The sequence below is a fragment of the Falco cherrug genome, chromosome 7 (genome assembly GCF_023634085.1).
Source record: "Falco cherrug isolate bFalChe1 chromosome 7, bFalChe1.pri, whole genome shotgun sequence".
Lineage (NCBI taxonomy): Eukaryota > Metazoa > Chordata > Aves > Falconiformes > Falconidae > Falco > Falco cherrug.
The window spans coordinates 38,077,134-38,086,324 of record NC_073703.1 but is presented as its reverse complement, the minus strand read 5'-3'; the positions used below and the strand labels follow the sequence as shown (position 1 = coordinate 38,086,324).

General features: G+C 42.5%; 1 long non-coding RNA gene across 1 annotated transcript; it reads right to left on the bottom strand.

Annotated features, from left to right (window-relative positions):
• Nucleotides 1-638: 638 nt before the first annotated feature.
• On the bottom strand, nucleotides 639-2,137 carry LOC129736531 (uncharacterized). The gene is made up of 3 exons (XR_008733270.1): nucleotides 1,791-2,137; nucleotides 1,252-1,310; nucleotides 639-1,152 (listed from the first exon to the last, which is right to left on the bottom strand). It is a non-coding gene; the product is annotated as an uncharacterized LOC129736531 (long non-coding RNA).
• Nucleotides 2,138-9,191: the final 7,054 nt, after the last annotated feature.

Below are 9,191 nucleotides of genomic sequence, written 5' to 3'. Positions count from 1 at the left end.
GGTGACTAAAAAAGCAAATTAGTGGGGCAGTCCATATAGTTGTAAAGAAAACAAATATGACTTCATCCCCAATGGTTAATCCAATAGGCTAATGCCATTGCATGTAGTAAGTTACACATGGAGAGTTAAGTATCTCCTTTGCAGGCACCGGCATTGTCTTCATGTGGCTTATTACCATAGGTTCAACGTGACCACATGAGAAGAACAGAAAGCTTTTCTGTCTCCAGTGAACTGGCATCTCTTTTTAAGGATAGAATTTCACGCTTTATATTTCTATAATACTCCAAACAAATTATACTAATTTAAAGAGTAATTGTGGGTGCCAGACAAACAAGAAACGCCAGCTTTAGACCATCTTCTAGAATCGGCAGAAGTTCTGACCATTTGGCGTCCTTAGTTTTATACCACCCTGGTAAAGTGCAAACTGGCTTTCATTCACAAAGGAAGAGACGGGGATTTTAATGTCATCCAGCAATAACAGCCCTTTTAATGAATACTATAATGACTGCAAACTCTACAGATTCACAGACTCACTACACTTTATGGCAATTCAAACATGCTTCATATGGTCAGGTTTTCCCAGCTGTAGGCTTCTTTTGTTCAGGATTTCTAACTACAGAGAGCCTAGCTGAGAGAAATTCTTAACACACTCAACAGGAGGAGCACAGTTGCTGGCTCTATGCAGGTTACCACCAAATATCTCATTTACATAGTCTTAAGTACACATCACACTCACCCCCATCATCCCAGCTGGCAATTTCCAGGATAAAAAAAAAAAAAAAAAAAAAAAAATCCTTTGCTCCACTGAGGACATGACCTTCAATATGCAGCTCTGAAACAAGACATACTGGTCCTCTCTTCCTCAAGGCCAGGTAAACTCACACTTCCCCACCCAAAGGTGCCTTTCCACCAGTTGGCTTCCCAGCATGAACGTATTTCTGCTATGCAACCCAGCTGCTTCCTCCTTCCACTTATTAGAAGAACAAGTGATGCAGTGAATGCAGCAGGAACACCTGCGCACATTTCCCAATGGCTATTGCCAGCCTGAAGAGCAGGCTTGGTATTTGAGGTATCTTAATTCTGCCCTGGTGTGCAGGCCTTAACTCCTCTTCTTCTGTTTTGCAGAGACTAATCTTTGTTGAAGTCAATGTTCTGGAAGTAAAATAAAGTTTTTTGGTAATTTTATCACCAAATAAGGTGTTTTCTCCTTTGACCAAAGAGCTCCGTGTCCCATGACAGACTTGTATTTACCTGATTTCTTCTTTGCCCGTGTAAATTTTTGGACCTTCCTTCACAGTTATTCTGACTACCTGAAAAAAACATAGCTGTGTATTTGCTTGTTTAGAACAGGTTTTGCAGACATTTTGAGTTGGGTGTCATACTCTGACTTGATGTAAGTAGTGACAAGGTTTACAATATGAGGTACTTTATTGAACAAAGCCAAATCTTCCTAGGCAGCATAATTTGTAGACGAGCCATGTCATCAACACATATACCCACCAGAGTTAGCTCAGGGGAAACAAATTGCCAATAATCCCTACTTTCTGTCTTCCCCTCTTACCTTTGCCGACTCTTCCCTGGCTCATCCTGGCTTTCTCCTTCCAGTAGGTAACCTCTGAGCCAGAGCTGTGAGTTGAATTGACCAAGCAAAGGTGCCGAGGAGCTGGTGTGACAGCATCCCGGGGGAGAAAGGCATTTTCCTTTTGCTAGTGGTAAGTCGTTAGATACTTTTGGCCATATTATGTGTAACCCAGCCCTGGGTTACAACGTGGTGCTGTCACATCACCTACCGCGAAGGCTGCGTTTGCCCGGCATTCAGCGAATCCTGCTGGATGTGGGGTGGTTCGCAGTGCCCCTGCCTGGGAGCTCCCAAAATGAAACGTGAAGTTCAAAGAAATGAAGAGCTCCCTACGAGATCAGATCGCTTCTTAGCCAAGTTTATCGTCACTCCTCACCTGATGGCAGCTTTCCCGGTATCCCAGCCCTGTGCGGAGGGGCGCACCCGTCCCTTTCCCGGTATCCCAGCCCTGTGCGGAGGGGCGCACCCGTCCCGGCCTCCCCCAGCCAGCCCTGCCGGGGGCTGCGGAGCGCGGTGTAGCTCACAACAGGGCGAGCCAGCGCTCCCGGGGCCGGGCGCACCGCACCGGCTCTGGGTACCCACGGCCCCTCGCTCGTGCGGAGGCGGGGCAGGCGGCTCGGCGGCAGGAGCCCCAGCAGCCGACCCCTGGCCCCCCGGCGGCGCCCGCCTTCTGCGGGGCGCGGAGCGGGCAGCTCAGCTCAGCCGCCGGCGCGCCCCGCTCCCGCAGCGCAGGCCGCCCCCTGCCGGCGGCGCGCCGCCACCGCAGCCGCACCGCTCTCCGCCTCCCCGCGGCTCGCCCGGGCGGCTCCTCCACGCTTACCGGGGGCGCCGCAGCCCTCCGCCGGTGCTGCCGCGGGTCCCGGGGTAAGACCGGGCGGCGGCCGGGGCGGCGGGAGGGAGCGCCCCGCGGGCCTGCCCTTGCCGCGGGCTCCGCGCCCCCGCGGGTGACTCCGCGCTCCCTCCGCCCGCACTCCCTTCCTCACACAGCTGCGCGGTTTCATCCGTGCCAGCACGTCCAATGGCCCTGCACGGACGTGATGGAAATCAACAAGGACCACGCCTGAGGGGGGGGCTGACCTGGCGAGGTGCTGGGCGTGGGTCGGGAGCACGCACATGTGCTCGCCTCCTTTAGAAATGTGTGCTTAAGGAATTATAAAGTGTTTTGATCTGCTCGTTAGCTAGAAGCTTAACGAATGCAGGCCTGCTGTATGACACCACTATGGTCAAGTACAGAAGGTATTGTAAAAGGCTACTTCTGCAGAATTCAAATGAAAACAATTTCCCCTTCCACATATTTTTTTTTCTAGTGTTACATTTTCACTCCTCTGCTTCTTAGCTTTTTTCAAAGAATCACAGTCTTTCTGGGAAGTAATTTACTCCACAGAGTGTTTCATACTGTTCAGAGGACTTGCAATTTCTTTCTATCATGAGGCATATTTGCTGTTACGTACCGTAAGTCCCACGAATAGCTTATGCTAACCCCCTGCAATCTTGGCATTTCAGGAACAGTTGTACTAGCACCCTAGCACAAATACCTGAATGGAGCGTATTAACTAGGCTTTCCATCCACAGCAAAAATGCTACATGCAAAAAATAGCAACACTTGTACTTGTTTATCCAAATGCGGGAAGCTGAGGTGTTCCCTTCTGGCAAAGAGTATCAGGATTATGAGAGAATGTGGGTTCTGTGAAGAAGGGCATTCAGGCTAAACTGGGATTTCTCTCATCCTCCTCTAAGCATTGATGCACCTCTTCTCTAAAGCCCTACACCCCTGTACATCACTCGTATGGCAGTGCTTTCTAGACCACAGATAACCCTAGCGGATCTGCTCTCCCAAATATAATCCCCAATACTTGGGTTTCAACCTGATACACTTAAAACCTGACTCATTTCAGTGCTGCTGGGCTCACTTTCGACAACAGGAGTGATGCGGGGTGAAGAGGGGTACTTCATTCAGCCCCTTGAAGTCAGAGACTGAGCTTTGAGTAGAGGAAAAAAACAAGCCACTTGAAAAAGGCTAGCTGTGTGTATGTGTATGTATGGGTGGATATATGTATAGGAAGAATTCCCACTGCAGGGAACAGCTGGAGAACAACTTTGACAATAAACGGCTAAATTCCAAAGATTATACCATACAGTCTCTGTTTTTGCTTTGGAGAAATAATTTTAGTCAGTATTTATATTGCAGCAACACACACAATCCCTCCAAAATGGACTAGGATTTGACTATAAAACCACAAAGTGAAATTACAATCTTTCCTCCAATGGATTTGAGTTACTAATCCTTCTAATATAAGCACACTAGAAAAAGTATTGATCAGCTTTGCTTATGCCTGAGGAGTATGAGTTTTTATACTCACCTTCTAGCAAACAGTCAGAGAAAATCGAGTCACCATATCTAGTGCCTTGTAGAAACCTAGTTAAGTTAGGGTTTTTTTTTTTTTAAAAAAAAAGCTGCCCCTGGGCTTTAATGAGGCTGTAACAATTTATACATCTTATTTATTAATAATTATTTAGCTTTATTCATCTCAATCTGAGATTATTTTTCTTTTTAAATGTAATATTTACTCTAGGGGTGCTTCTACCTTAGTGCTAGTGCGATCTATCAGTACCTGGTGACTTCAACAGAAGCTGAGAACTCGGCACTTTCTAGCGTCTGGTTTGGCGTCTGTAACCCAAGCCCATGCATCTGCAGGAGGGGGCTAAGGAGTCCTGCTGGCTGTAAGGCAACAGGCAGGAATGGGAGCAGCACATTTGCTTCCTGGACACAGGGTGCAGGATAAGCAGTTGGGACAGGCATTCACATACATCGCCTGTGCTGGCAGGTGTGAAAACATGTCACGCTGCCTCAACCAACTTACATTATTCCCCAGAAATTTCTGCTTCTTGTGTTGTCTAGAATTTGCAAAATAGGGCCTATTCAGATGTCCACAGACATTCTGTGTCGGTAAGTTTAATATGACTGCTTTGTAAAGGCTGGGGATTTTTGGAAGAGGAGTTTCATAGCCTCAGCCATGACATCAGGAATGGAGAAGAAAACCTCCATTTTTGATCATCAGCTTTACCTCTCAATGATAATTATTTGTATTTCCCACCCATAATTAAAGGGTTAAACCTTTCTGGAGCTAGGATTAGGCTCACTGATTCATGTATCCTTTCATACAGTAAGAAAACCAAAATATATGATTTTGTCCTTACAACAAAAGCTGTTCAATGAGACTGGGATAATCAGCGACTACGACTTAGAAATTAGTTTGGCAGCACTGCAAACCCTGCCTCCCTCCGCAAGACAACAGATGAGACAAAATCCTTCCTCACTGCTCAGTCTCAAAGACACAAACAGATGACAAATGGAGGAGAGCGCTATAAATCACAGCTGATTAATTGGTGTAGCTTTGTTAGCTGCTTGGTTTGTTTTTAAGAGGGGAATATAAAGTAGGATGTGGTGCAGCAAAGAAAACAGTAATTTTGAAAAGTGCCAGAAAAAGAAACAGAAAAGAGATACACACAGAGTTCATTACTTCTTCCTAGCTGTGGTCAGCAAGCAGAACCGTATGCTCATTAGGAACCTTTAAACGTGTTTTGTAGGAGTCCATACACAAATTGGGATCAGGGATTTCCCTCACGTTTAATTAGCAATCTGAGGAGAGAGGACAACGTTTGTAGCAGAAGCTAGTGGGCCATAAAGGTCAGCCATGGCCATAGCTATATTAGATCAGCTGGAGATGAGATTAAATTATGAAGGACCATAAAGGTAAAGTTAAAACCATATTTACTGCAGAGCTGCCAAGAGCCAGGGCAAGGGCTCTGGGATAGGATGGCACAGCTAATTAACATTTTTCTTAGTGAATCACTTTAATGGCATTGTAAATCCTAGTTTAGATTTCTTCCTGAGGTTTTTTTTTCTTCATGACCTTCTCTGTTTTAATTGATTAATAAGCCATTCTAGATGAAGATAATGAGGAAAACCTGATACCTTGAATTGGCAGAACTTACTCATTAGTCTTAGATAAGTCTTTAACAGGCGTTAACAAGAGAACCCTGTATTACAAACTACTGATTTTCTCCTGTAAGTGTCTCTTTATCTGGTCTTTATTCAAGAGCAAAGGTATCTTAAAAGCTATTCATGCCACATCTTTAACTACATATGCAAATATTATCACTTTGGTGATTGGTGTTAATTTACAATGGGAGGAGGGCTAATGTTTCTTCTCAAACATGAGAAATAGCTTGTGTGAGAATGAGAAGAAAAGAATAGGATATCAGAAGTCTCTAAACCAGATAATCTGAAAGCTGGTGAAACAAATCCGGAAAAAGGTGTGTTGACCCCACTAGAGGCAAAAGAGAAGGCTGCAGATGATGGCTGTGAAAAGCTTGTTTATTTCAGAAGTTTCACACTTCATATTTCTTCCTCTTTCTCACTTTAATGTAGGATAAAGGGGGCAGGAATAGGACTAAAAGAAAAAAAACCAAGATTTAGAAAACAAGCATTGATCTTTTTGTTCTTTTTTACTTTGTGAAAGATTAACTTATTTCATGTGACCTTCCTTTTCTTAAAATATAACATACTTTTGTATTTACCAAGTAATTCTTGTTTAAAAGAAGAGTTACCTAATTTTGACTTGATGCAGCTGAGATAAGGGCCAGAACAATTAGTTCTGTAGTGTGAAACGAGAAACAGCTCTTGATATAAATACCATGCAACTGGGTATTATACACAAAGTTGGATTAGTATAGCAATGACAATGACAGTTTCTGGAAGCTGCAAACTACCCTTAGGAAAACAAAAAACACATGAGAGGATAAAGCATACTATTGATTGAGTAGCTAATGGTGTTGAGAGCTGACCGTCATCTACTGATGTTATTATATTGAGCATATCTGAGAGATGGACGTAAGGGTTCTCCCAAACCAGGGTGCTGTAATGCCTCAAGCATCCCATATCTTCTTGTACTATGAGCAGCACTGCTGACTTCACTCCAGGTAGTCTGGCAAATGCTTTAAGTCTAATCAGTGCACTGAGCATCCCTGATGCTCAGGAATTGCAAAATAAAGTTACAAATAAAAACAAAAGGAGATGGAGCCATACTGTTTTAGTGGTGCCCAGCAAAAGGACATGAGGGAACAGGTACAAAATGCAATACAGAAAATTTTACTTAAATGTAAGAAAAGAACTTTATTACTCTGAGGGTGGCCGAACATGGCAGCAGGTTGCCCAGAGAGGCTGTGAAGTTGTTGTCCTTGGAGATATTCAAAGCCTGACCGAACATGGCCATGAGCAACCTGCTCTATTTGGCCCCTTTTTGAGCAGGGGTTTGGACTAGACAATCTCTTGCAACCTCAGCTCTCCTGTAATTACTCTTGTGTAAAGCCCAAGCTTACTTAGTACCCTTTGGGATAAATTGAAACAAAACATGATTTTTCAAATTATCCATGTAAGTCTCTATGCATACTAAATGGGGGCAGTAACCTGTCTTCAGAACACTTGTGCTGATCTAACTCCTCACCCTAAAACAAGAGCCCAGCACACATCTTCTGCAACACTCGATGCCAAGTTTATGCAAAAACTACAAGCTGAAGGAGGTTCACAGGAGTAAGAAATGTCTTACAGAGCATGCATCTTGTCTTGTCGTCTTCTCTTTTCCCTCCCTCCCTCCCTTTCCTTTTTCTTTCTCGTAATTTCTTCCCTTTTCTTTCTTTTCCTTTCTTTTCCTTCTGCCTTTCTTTCCTCTCTTTCTGACGCACATTACTGGTAGCTCAGGTATATGCGGATGGCACTGGTTTTTTTATGAGGCTCTGTAGCAAAAGAGGTCAGCTCTCAGTAACCCATGGCTTTCTGACTTCTCCAGGAAACAACCGTACAATTTACTACAGCAGATTTTACAGAAGGAACCAGAAAAAAAAAAAAGAAAAATTAAAAAATCTGAGGCACCTAGAGCTTGTAGATCTTGTAAAGAATATATATATTCTTCAAAACTTATTTCTTATGGACACTTAAAAATAACTTTTATTTCCAATGGAAGGTTTCAAATTTTTTAAATTAGGTTTTTTTCCCCTCATTTTTTAAATGTGGCTAAGAAACAAGCTGGAGTTCTGAGGATGGGGAGAAAAATGAGGCAAGAAGATAACAGATTATCAAGAGAGTAACTTCTGCTGTTATTTGGATGGAGGACAAAGTTTTCTTTTAAACACTTTTTCACTGGGCAGCTTTCAGATCTGTATTTTTGCTTATTGCTATATTTTTCTTGTCAATCAGATGGAAAAATTATGTGTCTAATCCTTGCAGTTAATGAAAAATAATCATATGCTAGTTACGCAAATCATCTCGTTCAGGATGAAAAGAACTGTGTAATGGATGCAACACACAGCTGATGAAGAATATTTGTTTCATGTAACATTTGTCACTGAAAAATAATGAAATATGGACGTTGCAGCAAACATTACAACATTGGCTTTAAGTCAAATTGTGGGAAAAAGTAGAAAACGTGCAATATTCAAAATAAGGGGGTTCTGATGCTTAAAAAATTAAAAGTGCCTTTTCTGTCCAAAATTATGTACTTGTTCACAGTAAAAACAAAAAAATGAAATGGGATTGTACAAAATTGTTAAACTATTACCATTGACCTGGACCAAAAAATTTATATTGGTAAACAAGAGACTTGTGACTTTGTTCCTATATTTGACAAAGTTAATTTACACTAACACCACAGAAGACTTGATCTAAAATAATGAGTTCAGGGCCCTGTTCCACTTGCTCTGAAGTCAAAGTCAGCTCTGGAAGGAGTTCAAGAGCAGCACTGATTGCATGTCTAACATGTAGGTGACATATTTTGTCTATGCAAGCTTAGACTAAAAAACATAAGTGAGCTTTGCATTTTTCCTAAAAAAAAAAAACCCAAAAAAACCAACAAAGGGAATGAACTCCATAGTGACTGACCAGTTCTTTATTACATTTAACTTCTACTGGGGGATAAGGAAGACTTCATCCTAATTTTGAAATATTCTTATTTTTAAAAGTTACAGGCACTATTTTTCCCACAGTGTTACCTTTGCCCTTCCAATTATAAACGGAGGGGCAGAATTTATATGTAACGGTCTGGAAATTTCTCTACAGGATCTAAAAATAGCCTTGCAGCTTATGAGAATTTTGCAATGATAAACTACATCTTCTCGTTTGTTAAAAGGGGAGTTCTGAGTATGATTGGAGAGAAGGAATTCCCAGATCTCCACAAGTTAAGTAAATTTGTTGCTATTTCTAATACTTAATAGGAAAGTATTTCCTAATCTCACCATTAGCCCAAAGCTCAGTGTTGCTGTCTTGAGACTTGGACTAGACTAACTTTGAAAAAAACACTTCATGCTGAGGTAGAAGAAGAAAGTATTTCTTAGCTGGAATCTTTTATCTGGTTTTATACCATGGCAATTTGGGATATGAGTGAGCAAACGGTGGTGCAGTGGGAAGTGAAGATAAAAGTGGAATGTATACTTGCAACAGCCTTGGAAATACTTAAGAGGCAGATCTGTACTTGTAGTTAATAGTAGCTTAACATATAAGGGGAAGGAAAGGTGGTGTTAGCAGAGAAAGAAGGAATGAGGAACTGCAGACTATCTT